This window comes from Salvelinus namaycush, chromosome 3 (assembly GCF_016432855.1).
Source record: "Salvelinus namaycush isolate Seneca chromosome 3, SaNama_1.0, whole genome shotgun sequence".
Classification (NCBI taxonomy): domain Eukaryota; kingdom Metazoa; phylum Chordata; class Actinopteri; order Salmoniformes; family Salmonidae; genus Salvelinus; species Salvelinus namaycush.
In genome coordinates, this window is record NC_052309.1 from 20,990,199 (window position 1) to 21,011,781 (window position 21,583).

A 21,583-nucleotide genomic window follows, 5' to 3' on the forward strand; every position below is an offset into this window, starting at 1 on the left:
GCTCTTTAATTATTTGTTACTTTTATCTCTTACTTTTTTTTGTGTATTTTCTTAAAACTGCATTGTTGGTTAAGTAAGGGCTTGTAAGTAAGCATTTCACTGTAAGGTCTACCTACACCTGTTGTATTCGGCACATGTGACAAATAAAATGTGATTTGATTTTGATTTGATTTAGTATATAAAACGAATGAAAAAATGTAGGCTATTACTGGCTATAAACTGTAAATTATTAGGTGTATCACTTTTGTATCAACTTCAATTATTTTTTAATGCATTTGCTCCTAGTGTGGTTGTTTTGTTTTTAAAGTGGCAAATAAATGAAATCAAATTTAAATCACAAAAAAATGTAGGCTAAGGTTTATAGATCACAACGAAAATAGCTTGCAGCCTCTGGCTGGCTGTGTTTGGCTGGAAGGTGGAAGAACTAATTTGAGATTAGCAAAACTCCTGGCTATTGTCTTTCAAATGAACTCAGGGCTCCATGGCTTGCCTAGGGCATATAGTGGTCCGCTGAGTGGAGGTTAAATGCCAGAGATGCAAAAGCGGCCTGCCGAGGGCTTATAGTGGTCCTCTGAATGGGGGCTACCCGCCAGAGATGCAAATCACGTCTTGAGCGGCAAGCTCCATTTGCCTGCTGGCAGTAGGAATTTATAGCCTTGGGTGTAGCAACAGCGAGAAATAGCAAGCAAGGGGACATTTTTTGCTATCAGAGTAGCATAAAACTCCATCTCCATTACAGAAAACCCCTTCCACCATTACTTCCTTTTTCAATTATGTGTGTGTGTCTGTCTTGAGTGTGATATGAAAAGCATGAATTGTATCTCCTACTGATTATTCGACATTCTCTAACCGGGATAGTTGTACCTATATTTTAAACTGGCACCTCTATCAGTGGCACTCTCTTTGGTCCGAGTGACAGCAGCAGTCCTCCTGTCATGCTGACCCTGTTGGTGAAGATGTCCTTACCAGTGGTACCAGCCAATGTGGATCCCGAGGAAGACCCCTGCACGCTGGTCCTGCCCCCCAAGAAACACTGAAGAGGCCCTGTCTGACTGATGCAGCTAATTTACCTCGTTTCATAAGCTATCTATGAACAATCTGCTTGTGACCTGTCCTCTCATCATGTATCACCAAATAGATGCAGAATAAATATAAATAAAATCACACAGTCAATATTCAACAGGAATGGTCTGATATCAAATTTTAAGTTCATACCAAAAGGCTTAAAAGTTTTTAGTGTATAGTGCAGTACCAGTATTCTCAAGTGTGGAACGTGCATATCACCCTCTTTTTCTTCATTTCAGTAGTGCCCTCTCTAAAGGAGCCACAGTGTTCATGCAACATTTCATGCTACTCTGTGATTGCGGCACACAATGTAGTTGTCTTTTCATCCTACAAGAACTCCTATTAGTTATCGCAGGACTAATTCTGTGGTCTTTATTTCCTCCTAGCTCTTGGCAGAGGAGCTAGTGTGTTTTAGCTCTCCCCAGCATAGTGATAAAATCAGTGTGGCTGCCTGCCTGGCTCCGTGTGCTGACTATAACTGGTGCAGGCGGTCTCCAAGGAGGAGCATTGATCTAAAAGCCCTCTTCCACTCATGTCTCCTCTGGGTGGATTTTCTCCTCGGCTGAGCGTGGCTTCACACTGAAAGAGCATCTCTACTGGCTTGGAAATGTGGCGGACAGGTCAACCACAAGTTCTTGCAGTCAGCAGAAAACTTCTTACTGCAGGGTCAGTGAGAGTGTTCTGCATGGTGGTCAGAGGAAGGGAAGCAGTGGGCAAAGAAGAGCTCAACTCCTGGCGCCAGAGCCCTCTCTTTCTCTCTCTCTCACTCTCTTTCTCTCTCCCTCCCTCTCTCCCTCAACCATCTACTGCTGTGGGCTGAGGCGGCTGGGGAAGCAGGAGGAGTAGGGATGGGGAAGAGAATGATATCAGCTCACACTCTGCTGTGTGTAGAATACTCACTGAGCCGCGTTAAAGAGACAAATGAGAGAACTAGCACACAGCGCAGAACTCTGCACGCCTGAGCTGGATTGTGAAATCAAGCGAGGCCATACTTCCTCAGGTCTGTAAAGGTGATGACAGGAAAACTGGGATATGACTTATTGATTAAACATCATCCTTTGCATGCTGTAACGTCGAAGCGACAAAAAACCCTGTTTGTCAACATTTGCCAGGTTGTCCCCATAAGAATGTTCGCCTCACAAGTGCACTCCAATTCCATTCCACTGTCTTGAAATATTCATTATACAGAATTTACTTTCATCATAATAACTGCAGTCACTTCAGCTTGTCTAAACGTTAGCACGTAATCCTACAACAACACAGATGGCAGAGAAATACACTTAGTGAAGGCCTGTGAATAATGCATATCTCAACTATTTCATACAGTAGGTAAGCGGCCCAGTTACAGTGACTTACATATAAAACCGCCTAGTGTATTTTTAGGAAATGTATAATATAAAGACCAGAGAGAGACAGGGCTTGGCAAATACAGTGCCTTCGGAAAATATTCAGACCCCTTGACTTTGTCACATTTTGTTTTGTTACATCTTTGTTCAAAAATGGATTAAATTAATTGTTTTCCCCATCAATCTACACACAATAACCAATTATGACAAAGCGAAAACAGGTTTTTAGACATTTTTGCAAATTTATTTTAAAAAACAACAGAAAAATACATTATTTACATAAGTATTCAGACCATTTGCAATGAGACTCAAAATTGAGCTAAGGTGCATCCTGTTTCCATTGATCATCATTGAGATGTTTCTACAACCTGATTGGAGTCCACCTGTGGTAAATTGATTGGACATGATTTGGAAAGGTACACAACTGTCTATATAAGGTCCCACAGTTGACAGTGCATGTCAGAGCAAAAACCAAACAATGAGGTCAAAAGAATTGTCCGTAGAGCTCCGAGACAGGATTGTGTTGAGGCACAGATCTAGGTGAAGGGTACCAAAATAATTCTGCAACATTGTAGGTGCCCAAGAACACAGTGGCCTCCATCATTCTTAAATTGAAGAAGTTTGGAACCACCAAGACTCTTCCTAAAGCTGGCTGCCAAGCCAAATTGAGCAATCAAGGGAGAAGGGCCTTGGTCAGGGAGGTGACCAAGAACCCGAGTTTGCCAAAAGGCACCTAAAGGACCCATGAGAAACAAAGTACTCTGGTCTGGTTATTTGTTACGTTTTTTTGCTTTTTTTAAACTGCATTGTTGGTTAAGGGTTTTTAAGTCAGCATTTCACTGTTGTATTCGGTGCATGTGACAAATACAATTTTATTTGATGAAACCAAGTTGAACTCTTTGGCCTGATTGCCAAGTGTCACGTCTGGAGGAAACATGGCACGATCTTTACGGTGAAACATGGTCGTGGCAGCATCATGCTGTGGGGATGTTTTTCAGCGGCTGGGAGACTAGTCAGGATCGAGGGAAAGATGAGCTGAGCAAAGTACAGAGAGGTCCTTGATGACAATCTTCTCCAGAGCAATCAAGACCTCAGACTGGTTCACCATCCAACAGGACAACGACCCTAAGCACATAGCCAAAACAACAAAGGAGTTGCTTCGGAACAAGTCTCTGAATGTCCTTGAGTGGCTTGGACTTGAACCTGATTGAACATCTCTGGAGAGACCTGAAAATAGCTGTGGAGCAACGCTCCCCATCCAACCTGACAGAGCTTGAGAGGATCTGCAGAGAAGAATGGGAGAAACTCCCCAAATACCGGTGTACCAAGCTTGTAGCATCATAGCCAAGAAGACTCGAGGCTGTAATCGCTTCCAAAAGTGCTTCAACAAAGTACTGATTAAAGGGTCTGAAAATGTGATATTTAATTTTTTATTTGTAAGAAATTTTCAAAAATGTATTAAAATCATTTTTTTTTTGTCATTATGGGGTAATGTTCGTAGATTGATGAGGGGAAAAAAGATTTAATCAATTTTAGAATATGGCTGTAATGTAGCAAAATGTGGAAAAAGTCAAGGGCTCTGAATACTTTCCGAATAAAATGTATGTCCCAGAAAACCATAGCAAATGCATGCATGACTACACTGCTTTCACAACACTACATAACATTTACATAGCCTACAGTAACTAGAGATTACTGTATTTTAAAATCAATTCAATGTGGTGCAATTCATCAAGCAAGGTGCAGGCTTTTCCCCCCAAAATTGCTCAAACTGATCAAATATTTCAGCAAGTATCTTTCTTCTGGATATACATGACAATGTGTTGTCTGGTTATGACGTTACATTTTCTTTAGCTCTCTGACTGCCTTAAGTTGCATTGCTGTTTTTTCCATCCCTTTAATAATGGAGGGTGTCAGCAGCACAATGGCCACATAAATGAAACATAGAGAAGAAGCCTTTCAGATCCACCAGATAACAGGACGCACATGGAGATGTGAATTATTCACACTCTGTACATCACAGCCATGATCACCCCAATGATGGTAGGTAGGGCCCAACTACCTCTACCATGTTTGGACAAGGGAGTTGTGGACAACAACATGATTTGACCAATAAACATCAAATGACATAAAATATGTAAATATGTCCCCAAATCCGTGTTGGAGGGGGCACTTATGTGTACACCCACAAATCCAGTAATAGTTAGGTGGGTGTTTATATTTGTCCTATTTCACACATGTTCAAGTGCGTATTATACACATGTGAATTAGAAATGTGTTTTTTGCATATCCCAACTCCACTTCAGACACCCTCAGAGAGTGGGGCCACGGCCAGGCTCTGCCATTATCAACAGCAACCCTGGAGTAATTAGGGTTAAGTGCCTTTCTCGAGGGCACATCAACAGATTGTTCACCTTGTTGGCTCAGGGATTCAAACTAGCAACCTTTCAGTTACTGGCCTAGCATTCTAACTGCAAGGATATTTGCTGCCCAATCTATGAACAACAGACAAGAGTAAATTAAGCTTTAGACAAAAGTGTCTACATAAAAACATTGTCTGTTACAATATGCAATAAGGACTGTATATGAATTGACCTGGAAATATGAGAAGGCTTCCAAAGCATTACTGTAGTAGAATTAGCACTGATAGACAGCATGAAAGATACAACATTATTAATCTTAATAGCAGGACAGAACAAAGTGGACAACAGAGTATTCATCAATGGGCTCCTATGGTAAACACACAGAATGTAAGCTGAAACAAAGGAAAGTTAAATGTGAATTGTAAACTGAGGTTTTGGACGTCATGTATTATACATGCTAGCTGCTTATTATCAGTGCTTTGAAACCTACACCCACCTTCACAATGAATAATTATATGATGCATAACCGCACAGTAATACGAAAGCATTTTAAGGGCAACATTTTTACAGAAATGTACAAACAAAGATGGTAGCTGAGTTGTGTCAAACAATGGCCTGTGGAGACATCTAGTGGATTAGCAAGGCAATGGCCTCTGTAGACATCAAGTGGATTAGCAAGGCAATGGCCTCTGTAGACATCTAGTGGATTAGCAAGGCAATGGCCTCTGTAGACATCTAGTGGATTAGCAAGGCAACCATTTTTTAGAAAGGAAAGACAAACCAAAAGGAATTAATTGCAAAATAGTATCTTTGTGTTCTATTTTTTGTCTTGGGAGAGAAGGCGATCCTTTGGCCACAGAGCGAGGAGCCGCTGTCTGAGTGAGAGGTGGATGTGATTGCACCAGGTAGCCCTTGATCTCTGTGTAAAGTGTAGGACAATGTCTAAATTGGTTCTCAGAAGCTGTCATACTCTGCAGCAGTTCCACATCCCAGTAATGTATTGCTGTGGAAACACCAAAAACATACTGTACACAGGCACTCACATATCACTCACTACACACATTCAATTCATCAGTGTATCAAAGACCCCCAGCTCTATGGATCTGGAGTCTCCTTCAGAGAGGTGTTCTGGTACTGAAAGCAATTCACAGCACTACACTCAACAGCATGGAAGGAGGTGCAATTCAACCAGAGAGTACACTTATCAGAGATCTGAGCTTATTATGTTAAATTGGGAGCTCAATTTGCCCTCTTACATCAAAGTGATGACCCCCCTCACTTCAGACACAAAAGCAACACAACTTCTGTACTACATCAAGGAGAAGGCACTATCAGTAACATCCTCAAATAACAAATCCTCAACTCTATTTGGCCCTCTCCTTTTTCAACCTTTCTCTTTTCAAACTATGATCAGTAAGGCTATATCCTTTATAAACAAATAGTAAGCCAACGGCGTGTGTTGCACCACAATACCAGGGATCAAGCTGCCTCCTTAGCCTCCCGTTGCGGTGGAAAGGACAGACTCCGGTTACCTGCTGTCCTTCTCAAGCTTGTTTGCCATTAAATATTACAATGCGTGATAGAGTGGAGGTGAATGTGACCCCTTTTCGAGCTGTCAGTCAGGGAGAGAAAGAGCGCTCGGTGGCAGGTAGGGTTACGGCCCTGCTGGAATTGGTACACACTCGGCTCCAGTTGCCCGTGACAGGGGATCACTTTACCTACGGCTGCCACATGAAATAGTCCATTCCAAGTGCCCGGCCTCCGTGATGGGATAATTACTTATTCATCACGGTGGCGAAGAAGGGGAGAGTTGTGAATGGGGGTCCTTGTCAGCTGCAGCGCAGGACACAGCTGACACAAGAGTATCTGTTACCCGTCCCACCACTCCCCCCCCAGCCCAACCCAACCCAACCCTCCACCTTGGAGATGCCTGCCACAGTCTCAGCTTCAGTCACATCGACACAGCAGCAGGCCGGGAGTCTCCTCTGGAATGTAGATAACAATCCCACATCAGAGTGAACCCTCCCATCCCAAAAACTACTGCACCCACACTAAGCGACGATCATAGATCATCATACCACCTGCTGTTGTTCATCTCATAAATTCATGAGGTTAAAAGGGTAAGATAGGGAGCACTGTGCACTGTGGTAATATCTGAGGTGATAGTGAGATGTTCAGGACATACTGGATTACACAATCCACACAAGTGTATCTGAGGGAGGCTAATGTGGCTGAGATAAGGTATTTGCCAGTGTCCTTTACACACAGGGCTTGGTTAACAGGTTATCAGTCTGTCTTTTCACTCGGCGGAGGTAGCCTGATACCCAGTAGCTCCTGGGCTGTGAGGAGAGAAAGGAGAGAAAGTGGCTCGGCCTGTGTGAGCCTGAGACCTCTCTCTCCCTCCATCTCTAGAACGGCTGTTCAGACACCTGAGAGCGGCCACGGTGTTTGGGCGGTGTGAAATCTCACACGGCCGGACGCTCCAGGGAACCTCTGGCTCAACTGAGCTGGCACAGCCTCACAGTGGCTCCAACAGCTCTTCTCTGGTTCCCCTGGTCTCCTCTCCCCCAGACCCCACTGCAGGGCTCTCAAGTGAGCCCCTCTCACAAAGCATCTGGCTGTATCCTGGGAGTCATGCACTAACCAGAAGGTGAACTCCATTCAATATTTATCATGGGGGCTCTCAGATCACTGTGAAGCCGGGCAAACGCTTTAATTAAACTGGAGCTTGCCTCAAAAGCTGCATTCAAGGATGTCAATCAGCGATAGAGGGATAGAGTGAAACCGTATCCGGCCACTTTCCTTCTCGCCGTGGCAATAAAGGGGCCAGGGCCCCGGTGCCCATTGTAACAGTCTGCCAGTCTCCAGGAACGTGTAACTGAAGTCACCCCGAGCCCATTGTACCGATTGTAAGCAATATGTTCCTCTGTGTGATGGGTGAGCACATTAACACAGATTCTTTTCACTGCAGGACTCCAGAAACCCAGGGTGTTTATTACAATGCATTTGATTTTCAGCGACTCCTGGCATAGAGGGACAAAAAGTGATGATAGACTTCCACTGGCCTTTTTAGTCATTTTATTACAGCATTTTCCACAACATTTTAGACCCTTTATTGTGAAAAGTGATCTATGTATTCCTATCAAAATGAATCATAATTACTGGTCATTTGTTGACATCTTGTTGAGTTTTGTAGAAAAGGGCTATGTGATACATTACTCTACTGCCAGAAAAAAAAGTACAGCTTTTTTTTCTTACCCTTCAGACCTTTACTCACAAGGTAAAGCACAACCTCCCCTGGTAATTTGACATTTGAATTTGACTATTTCCAAGCCATTTCCCTTGATCTGTGCATGTGGTTCTGTACATATCCAGAAGACATTACTGCTGGGCAAATACTGGCTGGATTCTGCTGCACTCCAGACAGGAGACAACAGAGCACGCAAACACAAATTAAATCAAAAGATGGAGACACTTGCAGTGTTAGTAAATATCCACTGGGTGGCAGGGTTGTACTGTGATCTTTATGTGGTTACCTAACCTTATCGTCCACTTTTTAGACTAGACTACATAACCTTCTGTTTAAGGAGGGGAAGGACCTCAACCTTATGGCCTAGAATGTTCCCTGCACAGTTCACAACAGATCATCAGATGAGGTAGTTTAAGAAAAAGCAAAATGGCAATTTTATTACAGCGTTTAAATAGTTTCACAAGGGTTACAGAATGGGTGATGGATATATATTCAAAATACTCTATCCTGTCTAGCCGATCACCAGATCTATCTCGGGGAGCTGGAGCCCGCTTCCAACCCGTGTCCCCGCCCCAGGCATCTGCAAGGGAGATAATGATGTGGAAAAGAGAAAGAGAAGGAAAAGAACAGCAAACCAGGGGCGGACTGGCCATCTGGCATGTCGGGCTAATGCCAGATGAGCTGGTTAATTTTTTGCCTAGTGGGCTTGTCTAACTTGTTTTTTTTGGTGCAAAATTATCATTATCTGGCTAATAATAGAAGCCTCAAGGGAGGGAGGAAAAAATGTGGGGGCCTCAAGAAAAAAAATGGGCCGGTGTGTTAGAAATGTCAGGGCCGATTTTTCTTCCCTGTTGTCCCTGCAGCAAAAAGGAGGAAGCATGTAAACCCCCCCCCCCCCCCACCCACCCCCACCCACCCACCCATCCCAAAAAATACTACAAGCCAAGAGCATTTTGGGGCGGCAGGTAGCCTACTGGTTAGAGTGTTGGGCAGATCAACCAAAAGGTTGCTAGATCAAATCCCTGAGCAGACAAGGTAAACATCTGTTGTTCTGCCCCTGAACAAGGCAGTTAACCCACTGTTCCAAATAAGAATTTGTTCTTAACTGACTTGCCTGGTTAAATAAATAAAACATTTTATATTAGAATGTGCACAAAATCGTATCACTACAAAAAATCCCCCACCAAAACACCGAAATGAAAGCAGTGATTGGAGCGCGGAACATTACCCCAGCTTGCCCTCCCAAGACACTTTGGGGTGGTGGCTGACTAGAGGGGAACAGACAATCCACAAGATTAGCGCAAAGGAGCGAGAGCTGTGATAGTTGGCTACAGGAACAGAATCTATCTGGGCAGCACTGTTAATTCAAGCATTGAAAACATACACCATTCAGTCACACATCTACAGTGTATATATGCATACTCTAAAAGGAAATAGTGTTTGGTACACGCTTTGCAAGCCCTGTACATGCCCCTAGACTGGCTCCCTTTTCACCATCCCTCCTATTGGTTTGGAGCTACGAGATGAGATAAGGGCCGAGTCCGGCCGTGTTCTGGATCGGACGATTCCCTGGCATACCCTAAACACAAGATTGGATTCATTCACATTACAAAGCTTTACACGTTGCAACATAGAAAATGTATGTAAATACAATATCTCGACTGCAGATCTACACACACAACCCCAGCACAGCAGCACATTCCCTCGCTCTTCTTTATGGCGGTCAGCAAACAAGCATTAGAGGTGCATGCCGCCCCCTACTGTACGAGTGGTAAATTATAGAAATAATATCCATTGTAGGAAAACCTGACATCATACAATAAAAAAACGAAAACAATTATAGCCTAAGATCCCACTCCTTAAGTCACATCCAATTCAAGTCACATCACTTCCTCTTCAGATGAGGAAGGGGAGGGCCATCCTCCTCAGTGAATTTCATACAAATAATGAAACATTTTAAAAGTATTTTTTTTAGATAAAACAATACTAAATATATTCAGATGTCCCCAAATAATGATAATTGATTAAAACACACTGTTTTGTAATGAAGGTCTACAGTATCCTCAGTATCACTCTCTAAGGGAGCACCATGGTGTAACTGGCTAGCTTCTGTCTTCCTCTGGGTACATTGACTTCATTACAAAACCTAGGAGGGTCTTGGTTCTCACCCCCTTCCATGGACTTACACAGTAATTATGACAACTTCCAGAGGATCTCCTCAACCCTATTAGAGCTCTTGCAGCATGAACTGACATGTTGTCCATACGGTCCCGTGTAGCTCAGTTGGTAGAGCATGGCGCTTGCAACGCCAGGGTTGTGGGTTCATTTCCCACGGGGGGCCAGTACAAAAAAAGTATGAATGTATGTACTTGTAAGTCGCTCTGGATAAGAGCGTCTGCTAAATGACTTAAATGTCCACCCAATCAAAGGATCAGAGAGTGAATCTAGTACTGAAGGTATAAGCTACAGCTAGTGCATAAAATGTGGTGAGTATTTGATTCAAAGAGAGAGAAAGACAATATTTGAACAGTTTAACAAATTAATTTCTTCCAAAATTAAGGAGAAGCAAGAGAAAGAAAGAGATTGAGAGAGCTATATATTATTATTTGGTTGTATTTTAAAAAAACTTTCACTTAGCTAGCTGGATGCAGCTAGCTAGTTTAGCCTGCTCAAACACCCAGCTCAAACAGAGAGGGATGTTATGTTAGCTAGCTGGCTATATAACACTGGAACTCTTACAAGTCAAGGTAAGCTTTTGATTTTATTACATTTATTGCCGTCGGGGCCGTCCGGTGTAACTGCTAAACTGCTTTCTGACTGTACACTGTACTAACGCGTTAGTTATAGTAGCTACACTTCATGAACAAAAGTAGGTGGACACCTACTCATCGAACATCTCATTCCAAAATCATGGGCATTAATATGGAGTTGGTCCCCCCTTTGCTGCTATAACAGCCTCCACTCTTCTGGAAACAATTTCCAATAGATGTTGGAACATTGGTGTGGGAACTTGCTTCCATTCATAAGGGCACAAGGTGAGACCCTAATGCAGACACAGGAGGCAGATGGTAGACCTCCGATATTTATTATAACAAAGGGAGTAGGCAAAGGTAGGTCGGGGACAGGCGAGAGTTCATAAACCAGGTCAGAGTCCAAGCAGTACCAGACGATAGGCAGTCTCGAGTTCAGGCCAGGCAGGGGTCAGAAACCAGATCCGAGTCCAAAACAGTACAAGGGGATAGTCAGAACAGTACAAGGGGATAGCTGGTAGTCAGAACAGGCAGATTGGTCAGGCAGGCGGGTACGGAGTCAGTACAGGCAAGGGTGAAACCAGGAGGACTAGAAACAAACAGAGACTGGGAAAAATAGGAGCAAGGAAAAACGCTGGTTGACTTGGCAAACAAGACGAGCTGGCACAGAGAGATGGGAAAAACAGGGATATATACACCGGGGATAATAAGCGACACCTGGAGGGGGTGGAGACAATCACAAGGACAGGTGAACCAGATCAGGGTGTAACACCATTCAGCCACAAGAGCATTAGTGAGGTCAGGCACTGATGTTGGGCGATTAGACCTAGCTCGCAGTCAGCGTTCCAATTCATCCCAAAGGTGTTTGATGGGGTTGAGGTCAGGGCTATGGGCAGGCCAGTCAAGTTCTTCCACGCCGACCTCGACAAACCACTTCTATATGGACCTCGTATTGGGCACGGGGCATTGTCATGCTGAAACAGGAAAGGGCCTTCCCCAAACTGTTGCGACAAAGTTGGAAGCACAGAATAATTTAGAATGTCATTGTATGCTGTAGCGTTAAGATCTCCCTTCACTGGAAGGGGCCTAGCCCGAACCATGACAAACAGCCCCAGACCATTAATTCTCCTCCACCAAACTTTACAGTTAGCACTAGGCATTCGGGCAGGTAGCGTTCTCCTGGCACCTGCCAAACCCATATTAGTCCTTCGGACTGCCAGATGGTGAAGCGTGATTCATCACTCCAGACAACGCGTTTCCCTTGCTCCAGTGTCCAATGGCGGTGAGCTTTAGACCACTCCAGCCGACATTGCAGCATCCGGGTGTCCACTACAGAGGACATTTCTTGATAATCTCTTATTTAGCTCTTATTTAATGTGAAAAAAGTATTACACTGTCCCGGCAACTCACTTAACTATTCCTGGAGATATTCACTTACTAGAAACACTTTGAATACCAAACACAAAAATTATAAATAATAATTGCACACTTATTTTCAACTTTCCATAACATTTTCTAAAGTTGTCAGGGTCACACCCCCACACATATTACCACAGAAAAGCAAAACTTTAATCTCGAAGGGACAACAGTGGCTTGTATGGCCTCAGAGATATGACCAAGAACTGATGGACAAAAATGTATTGCTGGGTCTCAGGAAGAGCTCTTAATTGCCAAGAAACATTCACTGATGCAGTCTCAATTACCATTGGGTCTTCAATGCCACTTGCTCCTCCCACTCTTCTCACTGCCTCCAAATAGGAGACCCACTGGACAACCCTTTTTCTCACCACCTCTGTCTCCTTCACCCTAACAAGGCAATTTGGGGATTCGGGCGCATGTTCGTCAACACAGTTGCAGGATATAACCTCAGCTGGTATACATTCAAAACATTTTGAAGAATCTTAGGGTTCTTGGCACTGAAAATGGCCCCCAAAAGGTTGTTCCAAGAACCCCATAGGAGGTGGGGTTCAACGAGGAACCTCCTTAGTTGGTGGGGGTTCTTGCAGGAACCTAACTTCCCAACTGAAACATTTGGATTTTAAAGGACAGCAGTTGCAGGCACTTAACTGAAAAATGTAAAGATCTCCTCAATTTAAGGTAAGGTTTGTCACTTATATGATCTAAATTGATATTGTTTTATGATGATACCATCTATCTTTTCATATTTGTGCAAATCTTTCGAAAACAGAGAATGGACACAATTCAATGGATATGAATCAACAAAGAGGTAAGAATATGTAGGTTATATGTAGGCTATATCCAGGCTGTATCACAACCGACCGTGATTGGGAGTCCCATAGGGCGGCACACAACTGGCCCAACGTCGTCCAGGTTTGGCCGGTGTAGGCCGTCATTGTAAATAAGAATTTGTTCTTAACTGACTTGCCTAGTTAAATAAAGGTTAAAAAATAAATACAAATTTGAATATGTTGAAGGCTAGCTGTACTGGGTGCAGATGACTGAACTGTTCACTTTTCTGTCTGTGTCTGCAGGTATACCGACAAGGAGGCATACAAAGGTATGTCAATTGGTATTGGTATGTTATGCAGATCACATTTACCATCCTCCTCCTTTACCTCTTCAATGACTATCCCATATGCCTCTACATTATGGACAATGTGTGTGTATGAAAACTATTATCAAAACAGTTTTTTTCATTCACATTCACCACAAATACCAAAGGTATGAATACTGTTGTGTGTTTTGTTAATCATCTGTATAATTATATTTTGTGGATTTCCAGACTTCACCCTCTCTACATCTCTGATTAATATAACAGGAAACCTGTTCAATCACCATGCACTGCAAAATCATTGTGGCTATGGATACGGAGAACATCAAGACATTAACATGCAAGAGGATATAACCATTGGACTTGGGGCTCTGCTGGGAGTTTACATCATATTAGGATTTTTAAATGCTGCTTTGCCACTAAAATCATAATAAACACTGAGAACTAAAATATTGTGTTATTGTTGTTATTGTTATACATATTATTATAATTAATAATAACAGAGGGGTAGTTTAAAAATTAACCCCAAAAGGTTCTTCAAAAGGTTCTTCGAGGATCCATTAAAAGGGGTTCTTTGAAGAACTTATAGGGGTTCCCCCACAGTTTCAATTTGAAGAACCCCTGAAGGATACTCCAGGAACCTTTTCTTTTTAGAGTGTACATTATTCTTCCCTATCTGCATACACTGGATACATGCCCAAATATTTTGCATTTATAACACTGGAGGGGCTCGTTGTAACGGTCGTCGTAATCCTCCTCCTCGGACGAGGAGGAGAGGCGAGAAGGATCAGACCAATATGCGGAGTGGTTTGTGTCCATGATTATTTATTAACAAAAATAACCGGAACACTAATGAAACAAAATGACAAAAGAGAAACGAACCGACAAACAGTCCCGTGTGGCACGAATACAGACACGAGATACAAACACCCACAAAACACACGTGAATCCCAGGCTGCCTAAGTATGATTCTCAATCAGGGACAACGATTGACAGCTGTCTCTGATTGAGAATCATACCCGGCCGAACACAGAAAATAACACATCGACAACCCACCCCAACTCACGCCCTGACCAACTAAATAAATACAAGAAAAAGGAAAAACAGGTCAGGAACGTGACACTCGTGCACAAAAGCTCTTGCAGGGTATCTCATAAAGCCTAGCTTTACATGAGAAAACAGTAATATGGACAGAATGGGATTCCTTACTCCATCCACCATACAGTCGACGTGCACCAATCACTTCATCTACTTCTTCTGCGTACACTTCATGCGCAACCCCAAAAATAGCCCCCTTGAGAGGGGCTCTGCTTCGGAAATCCATACACAAAATATTCCAATCGCAAAGCATGCTACTTCTGTTCCGCGGACACGCAAAAAAACTGAATAAGAACACCTCTTGTGACTCTCACCCAAGCCACCTTACCCAACGCCTCCATGATACTCTTTGAGACTTCAAACAGATCCCCCAGGTAGCATTGAACATTGATCCAAAACCCTCACTATAAACAAATCTAGGAATTTCTTAGTTTCAATCACAACTTTACTTCTTTTGTTTCCTTTCTTTTTCACAACTGTAACCCACTCGTTCTGAAGCTCTGTACTCTCATCGTCGCCCGACCCACCATCAATTTCCAACAGAATATCTGTTTCCGCCATCTTCCCTGAGAGGCGTCACTCCATTACCTCTCTCTCAAACCAAAGCAGAAATGCCTTTCAAATACTCGACACTGCCCACTCACTCACACATCTAGGCTATTGGGTCTTGGGTGTCTTCTATGGGTGCACTACTGTGTGGGGACTGTAGGTGTCAGCCTGGACTGGGCTTCTTCTTTGAGGTTTTATTGCAGACCTATTGGTGTATTGCCACCAACTACTGTACACTACAAAGTCCACTTTCTTAACATGCAACATGTCAGGGTCCTTCTGTTGACAGGAAATATTCTCTGGTGTCTACTCCTACCACCATTATTTATTCAACATCACTCCTTTCATTGACTCTTCTCACAACCGCCAGACAGGAGACATGCTGGACAGACTATTTCTATTTAATTGAATTAACATTTAACTATGCAAGTCAGTTAAGAATAAATTCTTATTTACAATGACAGCCTACCAGGGAACAGTGGGTTAACTGTCTTGTTCAGGGGCAGAACAACAGATTTTTACCTTGTCAGCTCGAGGATTCGATCCAGCAACCTTTTGGATACTGGCCCACCGCTCTAACCACTAGGCTACCTGCCACCCCTTTATTCTTTCCACTTTTCTCCTTCACTCTAACAGGGCACCTCAGGAATTAGGGCGCATGTTCGCCACCACAATTACAGCATTTAGGCCCCGTCTACATACCTTGACACATGACCAAATACTGTAATTTGCATTTATCACACTGCATGGGTTTGGGCCCAAAGGCTCTTACAGGGTATCTCACAAAACCCAAATACACGTGCGAAAGGAGAGACTCTTCTTAAAAAAACAATAGAATGGATGGAGTCAGTCGGTTTGCACCAACCACTTGATCTAATTCTTCAAGTTCATCCTGTGCATTGTACGGATACAAAAATATAAGCCCACTTCTCGGTACTCTCACATACGCCACGTCATCCAACGCATCCACAATTCTCATAGACACTTCCAATGGATCTCCCAGGTAACTCCATTGATCCAAACCCCTCACTCTGACCAAAAAATAATCAGCACTAAGCTTGGATTTACTAGATACCACTATCACTTTATTTCTCTCATTTCCTTTTGAATTCGTCACTGCAATCCTTCTTACTCTCATCTCCACTCGACGCGCCATCTTATTCAAACTTCCAATACCTCCCCTCCCTGGACTGGGCTTGGGCACCACACTTAGCTTATTACAGAGTTATTACACCACATAGATCACATCCCTGTAGCAAGGACTATTTATAATCGCATTTATAGCAATCCTGGTAGGTAGACTGCTCTAAAGGTTTCACCCCGTAAGATGATGGGGAACAGGAAAAAATTACTGATCAATTAGACAGACAAGGTATTGCAGTGTCTGTAGTCACCCAATTGGCAATATATCTGATCTTACCATAATATGTCTGCTGGCTCTGGGTAAGTCATTAGGGTCAAGGCTGCATGTTTAGTGGAGACACAGCGGCCTGTGGCCAGCCAAACTGTGGTGCATCAGCCATGTGGTTCCAAAGTACAGTTCAGGTTCTGTAAAGAGTAGGACAAAGGGATAAATACACCAGGGAAAATAAGCGACACCTAGAGGGGGTGGAGACAATCACAAGGACAGGTGAAACAGATCAGGGCGTGACAGTACCCCCCCTCTAGGGACGCCACCTGGCGTCCTACCTGCGCGCATACCTGGCTGACCGGGGTGTCAGCAGTGAAAATCAGCGATGAGGGCCGGGTCCAGCATGTCTTTCACCGGAACCCAGCACCTCTCCTCCGGGCCATAACCCTCCCAGTCAACCAGATACTGGAAACCCCTGCCCCGTGGTCGAACGCTCAGGAGGCGTCTCACCATATAAGCTGGCTGGCCATCGATGACATCGGGGGAAGGGATGGGCCTAGAAGCAGAAGACAGAGGACAAAGAGACAAGGGTTTAATCATGGAAACAGGAAAATTAGGGTGAACACGGAGGGTACGGGGCAACAGCAAAAGGACAGCAGTGGGACTAATGACTCTAGAAATGGGGAATGGACCAATGAAACAGGGGGAAAGTTTTCGGGATTCTACCCGGAGGGGTAGGTCCCGAGTGGACAGCCATACCCTCTGCCTGACCCGATAGCGAGGAGCCAAAGTCCGGTGCCGGTCCGCTTGTCGACGATACCTGGAGGTGGTCTTGAGAAGAGCCGCCCTAGCTCTTTTCCAGGTACGCTGACAGCGGCGGACGAACATCTGGGCTGAAGGTACGTTGACCTCAACTTCTTGCTCTGTGAAGAGCGGGGGCTGATACCCCATGGGGCATTCAAAAGGGGATAGTCCAGTAGCCGAGCAAGGGAGAGAGTTTCTGGCATATTCCACCCAGACCAATTGCTGACTCCAGGTGGTGGGGTTACTGGCAACCAGACACCGGAGTGCCGTCTCCATATCTTGATTGGCTCGCTCCGACTGGCTGTTAGATTGGGGATGAAACCCACAGGACAGGCTGGCTGACGACTCAATAAGAGTGCAGAACGCCTTCCAGAATTGGGACGAGAACTGAGGACCCCGGTCCGAGACAACGTCAACCGGGAGGCCATGGATATGGAAGATGTGCTGCACCATAAGCTGGGTCTCCTTGGCTGAAGGTAACTTAGGAAGAGGGACGAAATGGAGGGCCTTGGAGAATCTGTCCACCACCGTCAGAATGGTGGCGTTGCCATCTGACAGAGGAAGCCCAGTGACGAAATCCAGAGAAATATGGGACCAGGGGCAATGAGGGACAGGAAGTGGCTGTAGGAGGCCAGACAGAGCTTGCGGCGGAGTCTTGATTTGAGAAACCATGATAGGCCACCAGAAGCGTTGACAGCGGAAAGCTTCTTCCGGTCTGACGAGTACCAGCATGACAGGTAAGCCTGAAGGAGTGAGCCCATTCCAGGATCTTAGACCGGACCGCATCAGGGACAAACAGACGGTTAGCCGCCGCTGCCCCCCCCCCCCCCCCCCCCCCCCCTCCCCAAACAGAAGTCATCAAACAAGAGGCAGGGAGGATGGTCTCAGATTCAAAGGGAGTGGCAGAGGAACTGTATAGACGGGAGAGAGCGTCCGGCTTCACGTTTTTGGACCCTGGTCGGTAGGAGATGGTGAAATTGAACCTAGTAAATAAGAGCCCATCGTGCCTGCCTGGAATTAAGGCGCTTGGCTGTGCGGAGATATTCCAGATTCTTGTGGTCGGTCCAGACCAAAAACGGATGTTCAGCTCCCTCTCCACTCCTCCAGTGCCATCTTGACTGCCAGGAGTTCTCGGTTACCCACGTCGTAGTTTCTTTCTGCAGTGTTGAGTTGATGGGACAGGAAGGCACAGGGATAAAGCTTTTGGTCCTGGGCAGATCGCTGGGACAGGATGGCCCTCACTCCAACATCAGACGCATCAACCTCAACCACAAATTGACAGGACGTGTCCGGATGGATGAGGATGGGTGCTGTTGTGAACCGATGCTTCAGGTCCACAAAGGCTTTGTTGACAGCTGGAGACCATGTAAACGGTACTTTGGGAGAGGTGAGTGCAGAGAGGGGGGCCGCCAGGGTGTTGTAACTAGAGGTCGACAGATTAATCGGAATGGCCGATTAATTAGGGCCGATTTCATAACAATCGGAAATCGGTATTTTTGGAAACCTTTATTTAACTAGGCAAGTCAGTTAAGAAGACATTCTTATTTTCAATGACGGCCTAGGAACGGTGGGTTAACTGCCTTGTTCAGGGGCAGAACGACAGATTTTTACCTTGTCAGCTCGGGGATTCAATCTTGCAACCTTACAGTTAAGTAGTCCAACGCTCTAACCACCTGCTTTACATTGCACTCCACGAGGAGCCTGCCTGTTACACGAATGCAGTAAGAAGCCAAGGTAAGTTGATAGCTAGCATTAAACTTATCTTATAAAAAAACAATCAATCACTAGTTAACTACACATGGTTGATGATATTACTAGTTTATCTAGCGTGTCCTGCGTTGCATATAATCGATGCGGTGCGCATTCGCAAAACAGGACTGTCGTTGCTCCAACGTGTACCTAACCATAAACATCAATGCCTTTCTTAAAATCAATACACAAGTATATATTTTTTAAACCTGCATATTTAGTTAATATTGCCTGCTAACATGAATTTCTTTTAACGAGGAAAATTATGTCACTTCTCTTGCCACAGAGTCAGGGTATATGCAGCAGTTTGTGCCGCCTGGCTCGTTGCAAACTAATTTGCCAGAATTTTACGTAATTATTACATAACATTGAAGGTTGTGCAATGTAACAGGAATATTTAGACTTATGGATGCCACCCGTTAGATAAAATATGGAACGGTTCGGTATTTCACTGAAAGAATAAACGTTTTGTTTTCGAGATGATAGTTTCCGGATTCGACCATATTAATTACCTAAGGCTCGTATTTCTGTGTGTCATTATGTTATAATTAAGTCTATGATTTGATAGAGCAGTCTGACTGAGCGATGGTAGGCAGCAGCAGGCTCGTAAGCATTCATTCAAACAGCACTTTCGTGCGTTTTGCCAGCAGCTCGTCGCTGTGCTTCAAGCATTGCGCTGTTTATGACTTCAAGCCTATCAACTCCCGAGATTAGGCTGGTGTAACCGATGTGAAATGGCTAGCTAGTTTGCGGGGTACGCGCTAATAGCATTTCAAACGTCACTCGCTCTGAGACTTGGAGTAGTTGTTCCCCTTGCTCTGCATGGGTAACGCTGCTTCGAGGGTGGCTGTTGTCAATGTGTTCCTGGTTCGAGCCCAGGTAGGAGTGAGGAGAGGGACGGAAGCTATACTGTTACACTGGCAATACTAAAGTGCCTATAAGAACATCCAATAGTCAAAGGTATATGAAATACAAATCATATAGAGCGAAATAGCCTTATAATAACTACAACCTAAAACTTCTTACCTGGGAATATTGAAGACTCATGTTAAAAGGAACCACCAGCTTTCATATGTTCTCATGTTCTGAGCCAGGAACTTAAACGTTAGTTTTCTTACATGGCACATATTGCACTTTTACTTTCTTCCCCAACATTGTTTTCGCATTATTTAAACCAAATTTAACATGTTTCATTATTTATTTGAGGCTAAATTGATTTTATTGATGTATTATATTAAGTTAAAATAAGTGTTCATTCAGTATTGTTGTAATTGTCATTATTACAAATAAAAAAAATAAAAAAACGTCTGATTAATCGGTATCGGCTTTTTTTGGTCCTCCAATAATCGGTATCGGCGTTGAAAAATCATAATCGGTCGACCTCTAGCTGTAACCACGAATGAAACAGAGGTAGAAGTTAGCAAAACCTTGGAAACGTTGCAACTGCACCCTGAACGTGGGTTGAGGCCAATCCACCACTGCTTTCACCATTCCAGGATCCATCTGGACATTTCCCTCAGCAATGACATATCCCAGAAAGGAGATGGTAGAGTGTTGAAACTCACACTTGTCGGCTTTTACGGACAATTGGTTCTCCAGAGGCATTGAAGGACCTGTCTGACATGCAGACCATGTTCTTGGGCGGACCGGGAAAAAAACAGGATGTCGTCAAGGTGAACGAACAAAAACTGGTTTAGCATGTCCCGGAGCACATCGTTTACCAGGGCCTGGAAGACAGCGTTGGTGAGTCCAAACGGCTTGACCTGGTGCTTATAATGTCCGCTGGCTGTGTTGAACGCTGTCTTCCACTCGTCTCCTTCGCGTATCCGAACCAGGTGGTAGGCATTCCGAAGGTCCAGCTTGGGAAAAATGGTGGCCCCCTGGAGAGGTTCAAAAGCCGAGGATAGGAGTGGTAGGGGTTAACGATTCTTAATTGCAATCGTAATCATTAAGACCCCGGCAGTCAATGCACAGACGCAGGGTATTGTCCTTCTCCACAAAGAAAAACCCTGCGCTGGCAGGAGAAGCAGATGGACAGACAGCCCCAGTAGCCAGAGACTCCTCTATCTACTCCTCCATGGCCTTGGTCTCCGGCCCAGATAGAGAATATAACCTACCACAAGGTGGTGTGGTGTCTGGGAGGAGATCAATGGCACAATCACAAGGACGATGCGGGGGAAGAGAAGCAGCCCGTGCCTTGCTGAAAACCTCCAGGAGGTCGTGGTACTGTGTGGGGACGGTATAGAAATCCGAGACTTAACTTAAGCCCTGAGGAGGCTGTCTCGGGGAAGGCTGCTTTGCTTTGAGGCAATGGGAATGGCAAAACGGACTCCAACCCAGGACTGAACTTGTGGTCCAATCAATAACGGGGTTGTGTTTCTTAAACCAAGAAAATCCCAAAACAACTGGAACATGGGGAGACTCAATGAGAAGCAGTTGTATTGCCTCACTGATTTCCTGAAACCCGTAGATTAACAGGAACAGTGCTGTGGGTAACTCTACCAATAGATCATCCATCCAGTGCTCTAGCGTCCATGGGAACAGAGAGAAATTGAGTGGGAATAGCTCATTCAGAAACTAGAGTAGCATCCATAAAACTCTAATCTGCCCCAGAGTCAGTGAGCACCCTTAGAGATTTAGACTGGTCTCCCCATAGCAGTATAACAAAGGAGGAAGTGCGGTTATTAATGGAATTAAGAAAACTCCCAGTCTGGCTCACCAGAGTACTTGTGCCTACTATAGAGAT